Here is a 15893-nt window from a genome sequence, read left to right on the forward strand (position 1 = left end):
TGTGAAATAGTCGTTACTTGCGACCCAGAGTCTAACAAAGAATTGCAACTCACTCCAGCTATGTTGACATTAGCTGTGCACTTCTTGCCAATTAAGCCCTTTGGAAAGCTGGAATGACGCATACTTGTTCGTACACAACACTTTTTTGTTGGGCGGTTTTGAGTGGGACTTTTGTCGCTTCTAGTTCCAGTTTGTCCCTCAACTGAAACAGGAACTAGTTTAAATCAGAGTCACATTGGTCTTCCCAAGCTTTTTGTTTTACCCTTAGCTCTTTCCGCTTGGCTTCAACAGTACTGGGATTCGGCTCATTGTCACAAGAGGGAGCTATATGGCCATCCTCGCCACAGTTAAAGCAGAACCATGGGCGAGGCTTTTTGTTTTTGCCAAAGCCTTCATTTTTCAACGGAGAGTTCTGTGTTTGTGCCTCCTTTAGCTGCTGTTTCTTTACAGCTTTTGGGAACTTTGCCTGAGGTTTCTTTGCAACCATGGTTTCCATTGAAGCTTTTAAGGAACTTAACTGTTCTTGCAGCTGAGCAATTTGCTTTTGCAGTTTCTTGGCAGATGCTTGAGCGGAGCTGTCAGCAGCAGCAGCAGCTTGAAACTCAGTGTTTGGATAAACATTTAAAGGATTGGACTGCACCTTTACTTTTGACATTCCCAAGTGCTGCCTCATGCGAGTTGACTTGGCTGCCTGCTTATCTTCCTCTGTTCGCAAGAGTAAAAGCAGCTCAGAAAAGGAGGGTGGACTGGATTTCTTTTGCTCTAGATGGAGGCTAGCGATTAGGTTATCATCCCAGCATCCCCTACAGAACTGCTTCAAAAGCTGCCGATCGAAATCACTAACTGGGACTCCTCCCCCTTTTACAACTTTGTCAAGGGTAGTCTGCAGCCTGTGCACATAGGCTGAAGGTTTTTCGCCAGCATTTTGGTTTGTACTCAAGAATTTTGCGAACAGCTCATCAACGTCATCTACAGTTCCATATGCAGAATCAAGCAAGCTCAAAAAGTCTTTGGGGCTGGACAAGGGACCCAATTGTTTAACAATGTTTGCAGCTGGCGGTAAGAGGCTATCAATGATCTTCCGTACTACTTGTCTTTCAGGAACAGAAGAATCTGCAAGATAAAACTCAACATGACTTCGCCAAGTGTCATAGTCAACCTCCGTATTAGGGCATGGAGTTTTTCCAGAAAAGGACCTGAATTTCGCAGAGCTTGGATAGGATTGGGACATGTCAGTACTTTTGACAATGTGCTCCACAATGACCCTCTGGACTTCAGGTGTGGTCAAGTGTTCAGGGTTCAAAATAGGAGCTGGTCTGTCAGTAAGGGAAGGATTGATGGTGTCAGTGGTCAGAGTGGGTGGGATAGTTTCACTGCTTGGTCGTCTCAAAACAGAACCAGGTATTAAAGGGACTGGGTCATCTACTGAAATGACCTTAGAGGGGGCTGTACCCTCCCTTTCCCCAGCAGAGGCCTGAAGTTTGTTAAGTTCACTAAGTAGCATTTTCTCATAATCTACCCCACTCACCTTAGCAATACCCTTTAAATTAGAAAGGTAAGGCTCTGTAGTACTAGCCGTTAGCTTAGCACTGTAAATTGGGGATAAGAGTTGGATGCTGTGAACTACATTTGGGTCAGATGTTGTTCTGTGACAGGGTAGTTCACCCTGAATCGACTCAATGGCTGTGCCATACTCAAACTCAACTATAACTGTATCTTTAAAGTCAGGGTCAGAACTAGCAATTTTCACTGTTCGTGCAATAGAACCATAGTGTTGCGAAAACTTAACAACTTCTTCATCAGTCTCTGTACCAGAAAACCCACTGATTAGTACAGCATTTGGTACCTTGATACGTTCACGTTCAATGACATCCATGTTACTTCAGTGGAAAAATGTGCAAAAATTGTCATAAAACTGCCAACTGTGTGCCAATGATTGGATTAAAGGCATTAAATAGCCAAACTCCTCCTGGCTGGCTCGCCACTTTTATGTAACACCTGCTTAGTATAGTAGGGTTAAACTTATAGACTAGATTCGAGAGGAGTAAAATAAATTTGAGAGAATTGAGTGTTGAACAGCCGGCAGATTTATTACAATGTTACAGTGGTGCAATAATCCAATGTAAACAGCATAGAAAATTAACAGAAGATCAACAGAGAAGAGCGCTCTTTTGAAAATAACAACAAAATAAAATGAAATAAGTAGTCTCTTTAGACCTGACTCCTGATGAGCAGGATATTGGGAGTTCAATAGTTTCCCAGAGAAACAATCTGTATGAAGTAAGCAGTTTTTGCTCTTGCTTATCTGAAATCCTGCGATTCGAAGTAATTCAGACTGTAGCTCTACTCCTGCATCCAGAACAGCTGGCCACACTGCTTTTGGATTCGCCAAGAGTTTTCACAGGGTCTGGCTCGCCATCCATATCCAGAACCACTTCAGATCCAGGATCACAAAAAACCAGTCGGAATTCCCAAGAAACAAATACACGCTCTGCCTGGTTTTGGTCGAGAGTAAAACACATAAAGGCCTTGTGTAGCTTGTTAATTGCTCTCGGGTGTCTTGCTCCGTTTTGCCTAGCTTAATGCAGCAACGTGCTTTTGTTGCATTCACTGAACTACGGAAAATCAAAGTGTGTTCAAGGGGTGTCGGAAATAATATTACCAGGTAAAAACAAGAAAATACTAGTAACCATGTCTATAGGGGTTACACAACCATATAGAGGAGCTGGGTGAGTACTATGCTTTTAGCTGCAGTCTGGTTAGCAGATGGCATTGATTGTATAGGTGAAGATACATGCTAGTTAGCGCTAAGTAGCATAGAAATTAAATACGAGAATTCCACTTACCAAAGGTTGTAGTGTTAACAGTAAAAAAAAAAAAGACATTATTTGCCAAATTTTTGTATTAAATTGCTTCAAAAGGCACCAACAGAACAAGCACAGAGAGAGATATTCATGTGTCTCAGATTAGCTGAGGTAAAGCTTAGCAGGCAGCTAGTGGTTAGTCACATCTGTGTTGGCATCTACCTATCACGCAAGCTTTCAGCCTTGAAATGTTTAGTCAAGTGAAGCATTTTAAAAAACCCGACCACCTGTACAAAGAGAGAAAATTAACTACAGATCCCAAAGTCGTGTCCGTACCTTTTTGTTTACTCTCTGAAGTTGGGCATTTTAATATGAGGGCCTGAATTACTTTTGAAGCCTCGAGCGGTCTGCATCAAGTGCATTTTTTGGCACTCCCACACTGGCTTCATTTTTCAGCCCCAGAGGTTGCTGCTTGGAGGCGACAAGCTGAGCACCCTCGCTGCTCTGACACATCTTACTCATTTCTGTTTGTCTCACAGGTGAATTATTGTCTGTTGAATTCAAACTAAAAGAAAAGCGGAGATTCTTTTATGAAGTAAGGGACTTTGTGATTTGTGCTGCTAAACTGGGTATCCTTCTCTCCGTGTTGTCTTTAGGGTTTAACACTTTAGACACAAATCAGACTAATCGTCCATTTTGGACAACAAAGCCACCAACAGCCGGGATGGTTTATTACTGTCGCCGTAGGGCACCGTTTGGCTGCAACACCACACCAACTGTGGCATCATCTGTACCCACCACCACCCTGTCTCCATCCCCTGATTCCCCTCCGCACCTCCACAGCCTCTCATTTTATCTTCCCCTCCTCCCTCACCTCTGCGCTTTAACAAACTGGCGTCCCTGGGGTCTACTGCCCAGGTGACATCAGACTTAACAATCATTGCTGTGGTAAACTGCCAGCAGGCGCCCAAACACACCTGACGATGCTGGAAAAGCATTTTTTTTCTCCTATGGTATCCCTTTTTATCAGTCACTCACTTTCCTCTCCCCTACCTCCATCCATTAAATCCTCTTCATTTACAAAAACACCATCTGGTTTTTTTCTGTACAGTTTGTAACCCAGAAAAACCACAGTTCAGGACCCAGTTAATATTTGGGCTCATTGGACCATGATGATATTGACCAGACACAACTTGCTCGCCCCATCTGTCAGCTTGCCCTTGTTCCAGACGCCCTTATGTACACAAGTTTAACACTCACATGTACAGCAAATGACACTGAATTCACCCAGAAAACTATTTGATTTATTTGTTGCCCTGGAGCTTCTGACCTTGTGAAGGGGGGACACACCCATAATCCTCCCATCACCCTGCTATTTTACACATCCTGCACCCCGCGACTGTCCCGCTTTCCTTCAGTGACAGTTGGTTAAATCCACTCTGACAGGTCAGACTCCTCTTACTGTCAGACCAAGCTGCCTGTGAGAAAGCCCACATATGTTATGTCTGATAATGTGGACGTATCAGTGTGTAAACAAGGATCCTGGCAGCAGGGTGGGGACAGGGGTGTGAATTAAGGAGGATGTGTGTGGTCAGCGAGCTCAACCACCATTTTAATCCAATTTACCTCAAATAGCCATAAGTGAAATATCTGCTGTGGCTCTGCTGTTTTTCATTTGTTAATTTTCTGTGTTTATGTTTGTTACGAATACCTTAATTTCATTTCAACTTAAATTACATTATGAGGCAATCTGTTAGGCATTTTTGCTGAGACATAACAGTCAAAGGTTTTGATGCAGGACTTTCTGCCATCCTTCCTATCTGAAGGGTTTGTTTTTTTTTCAATTTTTAACATTTGCAACAAAAACATTCTTGTTGCAGATCCGCCAGGACTCTTTTCTCATAAAATTTCCATCACGTACCCCTTTAGAGTCACATTGAGTGTGCATGATACTGCCAGCATAATATGACAAAAGACAAGCAGTAAGTCCACTTTAGAAGACCTGTGTGCAAGAGAGTTAAACAGGAAGGGTAACATGTCTCTTATCATGTACAGCTGTGGTCAGAAGTTGGCATGCATCGCGCATGAATGTCATCGTAATTTGGGGCTTTTAATGATTTCTTTGGTGGAATGATTATACAGCATAAATCAGCATATACAGCAGAAATTTGAATACTTTAAAAAATAAACAGTAATTGGATGCATACTTTTTAATTTTGGATTTTCTGCACATGGTCTATTCACTTAAATCTTTTAAGTGATGTATTTTAACTTTACAAGGCTTACTAACATTTTTTTAGTCATCATCTCTTCCCTATCATAAAAAGCGTTTTGTTTTTTTGGCATCACTCATTCGACTGACCACTATTGAGAACAAAGGGAAAGTCCAAGGAACTCAGTGTAGATCTAAGAAGGAGAATTGTACATTTATACGAGTTAGGAAGATCTCTCTGAGTCATTTCAAAACAAGTCCAAATTCCAAGATCATCAGCTCAAACAACTGTACTGAATACAAGTTTTTCGATTATGCCACCACTTTTCCAAGATCTGGATGAAGATCCAAACTTTTACCAAGTTGAGAGTAAATTTATTGGGATTTTCCAGAAAAGCAACTTAAAACTGCTGGAACACCAGCATGAAGTTTTACATGTTTGAAGGAGTAAAGGTGAATCTTTCAACAGTGTAATAGCTGTTAAGCATGGTGGTGGCAGCATCATGGTTTTGTGTTGTTTTGGAGTAATTGGTAGCAGTACATTGCACAAGCAACTGGAATAATGAAGAGCTACCTCCAAATCCCTCAATGTCACCTCAAATCAGCAGCTAGATGGTTGGAACTTAGACAGGATTGGGTGTTCCAACAGGAAAAAGATCCCAATCATGCATCAAAAATTGTTTTGGAATGGATAAAGCAGGCTAGCTTTATTGTATTAGACTTCTGGAATGACTTTTCCAAAACCAAAAGCCTCATCCGAACTAAAAATTTGTAGACTTTGCTTTAAACCAATATAAGTGCCAGGAAACTAACCAATTTCAATGAACTCTGCCAATTCTGTCAAGAGGAGCAGTCAAATATCCAGACAGAATTATACCAGAAGCTTATTGACGTCAACCAAACGTGTCAGATTGAGGTGAAACGTGTTCAGGGACATTTAACCAAATATTAAAGTATTAGTGAGGGTCTATGTATATGTTTTGAACCTGGATGTGTACTTTGACTTTGACGGTACAGATTAGAGAAAATCCAATATTCAACAATAAATTCAAACTTGTTAAAGATGTGTATCTTATAATCATTCCACCATTTTAAAAGAATGATTCAAGGAAATCATTAAATACCCCAAATTACCATGACATTCATGCCCATGATGACTGTGTGTAAACTTCAGACCCCAACTGTACCTGGGTCAGGAAAACATCAGCTCTCCTTCTCTCTCTCATCTCTAAATCCAAATGGCTTGTACCAGGCTTTGTGCCAAGTGGCCCAAAACACACACACACACACAGACACACAAACATGAGTGTTGAATGTATGCCAGTGGCAATGCCCAGACGCTCCGGCCAAAAAACCTTTTAATTAGAGCAAATTTACACAGCCCCTCCAAGCTTTGCTTTTCAGTTTGCCTCTCTCTCTCTCTCTAAAACACACACCACACACATTATTACAGAAACATCTTGCTTTTTTTATGCATGCACACACACAAAGATCCCTTTGATAAAACTGCATTTCCTAATCACATTCCCCCCCAGTGCAGCGCCTGATAAAATAACAACAGTAGAATCCCAAATTCTTCCCCTCCAGACTCAATATTAAAACTCAATATTCATACGCCACACATACACATCCACACACACAGTAAACACACATCAGAGACGCACACTTTAGTGTTTGATATGGCTGACCCAGATTTTGGCGCGTGCATGGCTAAGGATGTGAGGAGGAGAGAGGATAAAGGAGGAGGGGGTGGGGTTGGTAGAGGAGGGGGCTTACATGGGTGTAGTGCATGTGTGAATGAATAAGATGATAAGCGGGTGAAAGGTAAGTGACTGCCGGCTGCCAGGCCCCTTTTTTTAGTCTAATTTGAAAAGCAGCTGGGGGTTGATGAGTAAAAGATGGACAGACATCAGCGAAGGTCAGCCTGCATGACACACTTTATTGTGTGTTCTGAAAACATCTGGGTTGTGAAGTCACACTGTATTAATAAATAAAATCTAATTTATGTTTGTTTGCTGCCCAGGCTACTATTAGACCACATTTGACACTTTTTGACACATTGTGTTCATAATTGTGTCGTTTCTGTTGTGTAATTGAAGTAAACACTTATATTCGATGAAATTTATTTCCTACAGAAAGCACTGGTTCCCATTATTATACCCATTTGTTAAGCACCAGTTTGGTGGCATGTAGTAAACTTAATTCTGTGCATAATTCCTTTTTAAGTTTTCCCCTATTTCCAACTACTTTGCATGATTCATAAATAACCATTGTTTATCTTAAACTGGATATTCATGCAGCTTCTCTCATCACCCACTGTCAGGCAGAACTTTTCTCTGATTGGCTGCCTTTTGCAAATAACACAAGGTGGGAGGGGCTTCTGCTCTCACAGCTAGTTCTGTGTATGGGCATGTTAAGGATTTTCACTCTCACTGACATAATTTAGAGCAGTATAAATCCTGATCTTTTGGCTCACAGGGATTACTTGTACATAAGCTGCTCATTATTTTGGGCCACGTTTAAATGAGCATCTACCACAGTAACAGTATATATGCAGGGGATAGAAAATAAGAAATATAATAGCTCTTAAGTGAGTGCAAACCAAGGCATGAACTTCTTACTAAATCTCCTGGGCACTCTCATACTGTAAAGCACATGTAGCTCCTATTCTGCTTGTCAGGGTAGCACAGGGGCTATCCCTATCACCTATAGGGTGAGAGACAAAGTACACCCTAGACAGGTTGCCATTCACTCACATTGTGGGAAGAAGCCGGAACCCATGCAGGCATGGGGAGAAAATGCAGACACCACACAGAAAGGCTCCAACCAGGTGGTGGAGTCGAACTCAGGACTTACTTTAGGCAAGTCAATAGTGCTAATCACCAAACCACCATGCTGCCCACAAAACACATATATCATTTGTAAAAGGTATTTGAAATAGTTTAGGAAGTGAAACAAACTTTGTTAAAAAGTATCTCATTCTAGAAAACAGAAACGTTATGCTTTGTCAGCGTAAATAGTCTTTTCAAATATTGGCATTTTCCAAAAGCTGTCAGCTTCTAAGAGATTCAGAAATAGTAAACTCCTGCTTTAGTGTTTCCACACTCATTTGACTGTGGAGCTTTATTGTACTTTATTTTATTTAGTTTTAAGCTGATATGCACTGGTTGAGCAAAACAATTGTTCTGTACAATGCACGCATTAACTTCTTTAGTTAAGTTTAGGCAACTGTCTGCTTCTTGGGGTTTAGATTATAGTTTGAGCTAAAAAAACAAACACAACAGTAACCTTGTTCAAAAGTCATGCTAAAGGATATCTGCTGCATGCAAATGTAAAGCAAAATAGTTCTGATCATATGTGATGAATTTGGAGATTATATCATCTTGGGATATTTTAAATAACTCTCATATGAAGTTTTACAGCAGAAACAGACCCACGAGGAAGAGATAACAAGGGAGAAAAAGGATCCTGTCAAGAACCTCTCAGACACTTCTTTTTCACCCTCTGCTTCATCTTCCCATGTTCTCTCAGAAATAGATCAAATCTTCCGAGTTCAGCATTTTTTCCTCTGGCTGAGTACCTGGTGCAAGGTGCCTCAAACTACTCACGCAGAAAAACAGAATGCCTGGAAGAGGTGAAACTCCTGAACTTCAATAGATACGGAAGAGGACTTTTCACTTTTTTGTTCACATCTGATGTTTCTTTCATCTTATGCATAAACTTTGAAAGATCTGGCAGCAGATCAGCTTCTATGGGGTTAAAAGGATTTTTGGGAAAAGCAAAAAGATGGACTTGAAGCATTCAGTCTTACTGTTTATTGTCTGAGGCTTCGAGGAAAACTGGCGGTCGGCGTGATCTGGAAGTATGACCGATTGCAGTCTCAGCTCCATCTATTTTGATTACAGACCCCCCTCTGAGTGTTGGCCATCTCCTCTCCAGGCGGGTAATGGGAAAGGGATGGGGAATAGGAACAGCCTTGTTGCATTTCCTTTGTTGTTCTGAAAGGCAATCAGCTCGGCGTATGTTCGCTGTAATCAGCAAGCGTGATTGGCTGAGCAGGACCTGGATTAAAGAAGGTATATAAAGAGACAGAAAACTAAGAAAATGTGTGGGAAGTTTGGGGTAAATGAAGGTGAAACCCAAGGTGAAAAAAGGAAAGGATGGTGAGTAGAGTCTGAAAAAGAGATGGATGGGGAGGGGGGCAAATGAAAGAAGAAAGAAAAGGAAGGGGGACAGAGAGAGTTTTATCAGACTTTCACAGCCTTGGTGATATGACAGGCTTGGCAATCCAAAGCGTTTCACCATGCCACCCCCTACCAGAGACAATCTTCCTGCTGCCTCACACACACAACAACTGTACCTCAGTCTTATCCTTCCCCCCTACCACCCATCTCCTCCCTCCCTGCCACCCTCTGACTCTCTGTACAGGATAATCCCTCCCCCACCCCCAAATACTATCGCTCTGTAAAAAGATATTTCCAGGGGCCTGGATCACTAGCAGTCACATGCTGGGTGTCTGCACAAAAGGCTAAGGCTCTGCACACATGCAGATGACACAAGACACACACAAACACACTCACACCAGAACTTATAAGACACTGGTACTCTCCCCAAATGCAGATGGAAGCATCTGCCTTTCACAGATAATTACACTCCACCCTTCCCGCTTTTCTCTCCTTTCCCCTCCATCTCTATCGTCTGCAGCTTGGCTAGATAACGTGTGTTTGTCAGTATGGAGAATTCATGCGTCATTGGCAATCTTGGCATTGTTGTTGTTGTTGTTTGTTCTCCCTTTGCATGCTGGCTAATGTGAATCACAAGAAGCGATGAGCGGGGAAAGACAAGGACTTGCAATGATTCATGTGAGGCTCATTGAGCAGAGCTGAGAGGCTGCTCATATGGTGCCAATAAAAAAAGAAAACAGTCCAGCCAGTTGCTAAACAGAAATCTCTGTTTTTTTAATCCTAAACTCATTTGCTTATTTTTATCATTAACAGGGGACTTGTGCATGCATTTTAATAAGCACTGAATGAAGAGAACATCCATGTTAGTTTTTAGTCAATTTTCAGCAAAGTGCAAACTGAAAAAGTAATTTCAATCAGAACCACTGTAGTCAAAAAATAAATAGAAAATTGTGAGTTCTATCTGCATTCATTTTTACATTTGGTGTAGGTCCATTCTGGGAAATCCCCACCAGAGATGAAAAGCCAAAGCACATCAGCAAGACCCCGTCTCAATAAAGCAAGAATCAGTAATATTACATAATGCTGAAAGTCAGAACTGCATAAATGATGGAGCTAGAGGGGAGGTGGGTTTCAAAGTGGCTTGCAGATGTGCTGCAACTGTAGACTGGCTGAAAGAACCTACTATGAGTGTAGAAGGTATCAGCCGATGTGGGCTGTCACTGAAATCAGCTGATTGGCTGGGACTGTGGCTGAGCTTGACTTTGCGGCCACGTTGAGCTATTGTGTGTTTGATGTTTATCTCCATGAAGGTTTAGGTGGAAGCAAAAACTTTTCTCAGTAAAACTCAGCAGACATACCATTTATCCCAAAGATTTCTGTCTTTTAAAGGAACTCCGATTGCAAGTTTGCAAATCTGTCTGCAAGTAAAAGACTCAAACAAATAATTTAGAACCAAGAAATACATGAGCAATATGAAAAATGGATTGCTGATTTGCCCTTTTTGTACTTTTATAGTGTTTTCTTTGGTTTACTTTTCAAAGTGTGCTCCATCACGACATTGAGCCAAACAGCAATAACCTTATTTAAACCTTGAAATAACTTTTAATCAGTGCCGGGTTTTTACATCCGTGGAACTATTTCCCATTTCCAACTGCAATCCTGTGTCATTTTTTGTTCATCAAGATTAAAAGTTCATTGACTCAAAAATATTTCTGAACGGAAAGGTGCATTTGTGTTTTATTTATGAGCCGCTAAGAGGCTGCTGCAGGGCATCCCCATTAGCATGGTGCTGCATGTGCTGCTGATCCACATAAACACGCAAGGATTCAAACAACTCAGGAAGACAGAGTCAGGAACAGGCTGAGGAAACAAAGAGCAGAGGTGAGGGTGAAAGATGATGAGTGTAGGTGAGAAGGAGGGTAATAAGGAGGTGGAAGAGGGAGAGGAAGGTCACGAGGTGAAGTGGAAGCGAAGCGACTTGACAGCAGGGGAATATTCCAGCTTACAGAGAAGTCACAAGGGACTCGTGCAACCACTTAATGCAAGGCATGCGTGTCTCTGTGCAGCGCGCACACACATAAACCTCACTGAGGATTACTTTCTTTGTCTCGGTTGCTCACATACTCACATAAATTGCACATGCCCTACACTGTGATTGATTGGCGTCAGCACGCAGTTTGCCACTTTACATCAAAATCATGACTGTAGGGAATCTGAATCAGGAAATCTTGCTACTTGCTTAAAGCAGCTAATGTATAGGAGCCGGGGATTTTAGTTGCTATTGGCTGAATTATTAAGGGGCTGTAATCACTGAACAGTGTGAGGCTGGAGGTAATAGTCGACTCGAATGTTCTGGTTTTGTACAAAGCGATAAGACACCACAGGAATAATAATAATCACTGCAGATGCAACTTTTTAATCCCTGTGTAATTCTTGAAAATCTTGTTCATCTATCTGAGCTTGCAAAAACGGAGAATATATTTTTCAGTCAAAAGCTGGAACCGGTCAGAATTTGCGATAAAACAACAAAACAACATTCATTCAGCTCAGAGCTGCATATAATAATGAGTGATAACAGAGAGATCATTGTGGCATTATCTACAAATAGTTTGGAATCAAATGAGTAGCTTAGGGCTAATAAATGTGGTTTGTTAGCTGTAGTTTGACTAAAGTTGAATGAGTAGAATTTGGACTTTTTTGACAAAGTGGGCAGATTGATTCAGCTTTCTTTCTATGTCAGTGCTGACATAACCGTCATGAAAATGTACATTGAATATGCATTTTTTGCACAGGTCTAAGATGTTTCTTTTTTATTTTAATTTACATGACTATACTTAATTTTATCCAATCCCAGTGATTCTTTACAAAAAAGTCATCTAAAACTGCAGAAATGTTCCTTTGAACATTTTCTAAAATTAACCTGTTTACTCTCACTTCTGAAACATAATAATGAGCGATGACGTCACCCACAACACCTACTTCAGCCGACAACATCCACACGTTGCTGATGTACATTGGGAGTCCCATCCACAGCCAGCAAGGGACGTGTGACGCCAGCGTCACTAAGCCAGAGGATAGCACAGAAGGTCGGGGTGCAGTTACGCTCCCTGAAGGTGCAATTAGTGAGTCGCTACAGGAACAATGCTAGACAGGGTTTCTCCTCTGAACCAGAACATTGTTACACTAATTAATAACTCAGTCGCGTCACTGCAACTTCAGCTCAACAACGACAACAACAACAAGAGCAGGAACAGGAAGAAGCTGTGTTTTAATTAAAACAAGTGATCGCTAAAAGTTTCCTACACAAACACAACCTGACCTTTAATTTAGCTTCCCACAAACGCCGAAAAATAAAAGTGAGTGTCTCTGGTTAAACCGCCATAATGCAATCCACCCGTCATGTGACCGTGGTCATGTCATGTAATGCCTGAGTCTACATATATCAACACAGTTTTGCCAAAGCAACAAACAAAGTTCTTTATAAGTGATGAAGCTGTTTTTCTTTACTGGATTTTCTTCAAAGAAAAAAACATTGCTAGTTTTTGTTGTTGGCCTTCTTTTACATTAGTAGAAGGATTAATATTTCAGTGTAAAAGCACTCTGCAGCAAGAGCTGCATTCAAAATATCACATAAATAAAAGCTGAATCGACAAAATGTGGTCAAAGCGTCAAGCATGAAAGTGCTGAATGCAGGAAAAAATCTTGTGGAAGTGTTAAAAAATTACACAGCCGCCTTGTGCCAAGAGTGAGGCATCAAAATTTAAATATTACGTGTCAAAGTCAAATCATTTTCAGCAAAAATCTGATAAATTATAAATATTATTTATAATCTTATGATATAACTTATTATGTATAAGTAAGCAATCATTTTATGTAAATGGACCAATTATTTCAGCTCTTATTGTACGTCGTCTTCAACTGTCACAGTCTCACATGCACAGAATTTGGTACCATACAAATAAAAATCTTTTAAAATTTGTAGACTATATGATGATATAATAATAATGTAATTGGGCACTGCAAATCAAATGTGCGGGTGCTTTTAACTACAGTGTGAGAGCTTTGACATGGCTTCAATCAAATTCTTACCTTCTCCTGACTGGAATATTTCACTCTACAGTTGGAGTTGACATGTCAAAGCATACTGGTGCAAATTTACCAGCACTTTGGACCACCCAGTGGAGTATAATCAGGGTGATTGGATCAGTATCACTGCTCAAATTATAATGATAAATTGTTTGGAGATACAACGATATATAGTCTCCTTTTCCAGAAGTTTGTGATCATTTTGCCAAACAAAGAAGCTTAGTATGTGGGAACGCTGTTTTTACCCTTTGTTCGCTGTTTTTATATTTTTCTGTCTTCATGTTCACTTGCTGTTTTGTTAGGTTAAAGCATCTAAACTACTTTATTTTGTTTATTCACAAAACAAGACTCTTTCACAGTGTTCACTACATGTTGTTGTGGAACAAAGCGCCGATGGGAGTCTTTTCTCATGTGCAACAAACGTCTTTGGAATTATCAAATGGACTGATTGTAGCATCAACAGTAGTGAATTTACTTGCATTTATTAAACCGCAAGAGGCCGTTGGCTTGAGTTGTTAAACATCTGATGTTTTTGTGTTGAGATCGTGCTGGTTTGACGAGCAGAAAGCAACACGTTTACTGGGAAAAAGCTCCTGAAATCAAATTTCTGAAGTCAAAACAGATAAAAACTGAAGGAAAGTTTGTGCACAGAAATGCTATTCACAGCATTTGAGTTCTCTGGATTCTTATTTGCATACATGTCCACACAACATCCAGCAACAAGTAAAAAACAACACCCAGAAAGCAGGTTATTACATGGCTCATGTCAAAACATTTATAAAAAATAAAACAGAAACCAGTTAAACATGAATTTCTCACATAAGTCTCCTTAAATGCCATATATGCAGGTAATCTGCACTCATTTGTCACATCAAACTGGGAGGTGTGGAATGACCTTTTCAGCTTAATGACTGTGATAAAGTGGAAGATTAAATCTGAAATTGAACATTGGTGTCCAACCTCTACAGCTACATGTATAATACTAATTTTCAGATCTTGCAGTTTGTTCTCTGTGTAGGTTTTCAATCATCTTAGGGAGCTTGAAAAGGGCAATGAACAAAAAGTTGTTTAAAAGCTGATGGGAGTTATCCCTCGGATACTGTCCTGAGGGTCATTGACTAACCGATCAATAGCCAAGGTGTGAAAAAATAGCGTGGGTCATTTTCTTCACCAGGGTTCAGAGTGAAACCCCTGTGAGACCTTGCCTCACACTATCATGTGACCTATTGAGTTCACCTGGACAAAGGTGTTAGTGTTGAAGCTCCTGGGAAGGGATCTGAAGACTTCACTGCAAGTGGCTGATAGCTGCTGTTGTAAGCTTCCACTTTTGTTCAATGACGGTCTTTCACAGCGGACAGAGACTGTGAATCCAGGGTGGGGTAAGGTTTCGCAGTGGCTTCACCTTTAACCCGCAGTGATGGGAATGGCCTGCACCTTTTTATTCACGTGACCACGTGATGACTCATATTATCAGTAGTGGGTCAGTGACCTTCAGGTTCGTGCCCAAGGGAACAACCCTCACTCGGGTATAAATACCTGGGACTTTCCACCGCTTGGTTTTAAACTGAAGATATTCTTGGATGAAAGCTGAAATCTTCAAAGACTTAAAGAAGTAGAGTTGCCTCTTTTTTTAAGCTCTACAGACCTTGCATTATTGTTTTTACGTTTAATTTGTTTTTCACTTCCTCACTTTATTCTTACCCCAGTAATATGAGAGCTATTTCAATCATTTTATTTTAAAACTAAAGCCCATAAGCATGCTTCGAACAAAACGATCATTATTCCTCCATCTGAGTATGTTTTATTCATGTATTTGTTTGGCACCCTTCATAGGTTATTGATCACTGTGGTCAGGACTCAGAAGTTCTGTAAAAATCCTGCTGTGAATCTGAAACAGTAACTATTAAACTCACATCTTCAAAACAAATTCACCTTTCTCCTTTGTCTTTTCTTTAAGAAGAGTTTTCCTGTATACTGTGCCTGGATACATATTATTTATTTATGTAAAGACAAAAAAGGTGGTGGGGGGGGGCACCTGCAAAGATATTTTTTTGGATGGAAGATCTCTGGACTCCTTTAGATACAGTAGTGGAAAAAATGTTTTCTTACAGTTAGAGGGGACCTAAAATGTTCATTGCAAGTTTAGCAACTCCATATTTTTATTCTTGGACTCTAGTAGCACAAAATCTGATTTTTATCTGATAATAGGCTTTGTTTTACATGACTACATGAGGTATATCTGCTTTCTTTGTCAGCATAAAGAGTCAAGAGTTGAAAAAACTGAACCTGAGTGTTTAAGGTCGTCTGAGGTCTGATCTCTCCCCTGACGGGGACTCCTCGTACAGACTCTGAACTCATCATTTGAAACCTTGTCTGTTTTTAACACGAGCATTCAAAATTTTATGCTAATTTAAAACCTCACCACCAGATTAAACTCAAACAACCCAATGAGACAAAATTCCACATTCGGGATTTCAGGATCTCTGCGGCTCGTCTCCTCCACTGTAAAAATGGTTCCACTGAACTCAGATGGGTGTAAGCGCTCCTTAGGGAGACTGTAAACCCCATAACAGCATAAATTTTCAATGCATTTCCTCCATTTGCTTT

At 40.6% G+C, this 15893-nt stretch overlaps 1 protein-coding gene across 1 annotated transcript in view; it reads left to right on the forward strand.

The window, feature by feature from the left end:
* Nucleotides 1-15893, forward strand: part of hs3st1l2 (heparan sulfate (glucosamine) 3-O-sulfotransferase 1-like 2) — a 38063-nt gene that overhangs the window by 18385 nt on the left and 3785 nt on the right. The gene's annotated exons all lie outside the window — the stretch shown is intronic.

This window comes from Rhamphochromis longiceps, linkage group LG12 (assembly GCF_057381845.1).
Source record: "Rhamphochromis longiceps isolate RC_006_pf linkage group LG12, R_longiceps_female_GT1.1, whole genome shotgun sequence".
NCBI lineage: Eukaryota > Metazoa > Chordata > Actinopteri > Cichliformes > Cichlidae > Rhamphochromis > Rhamphochromis longiceps.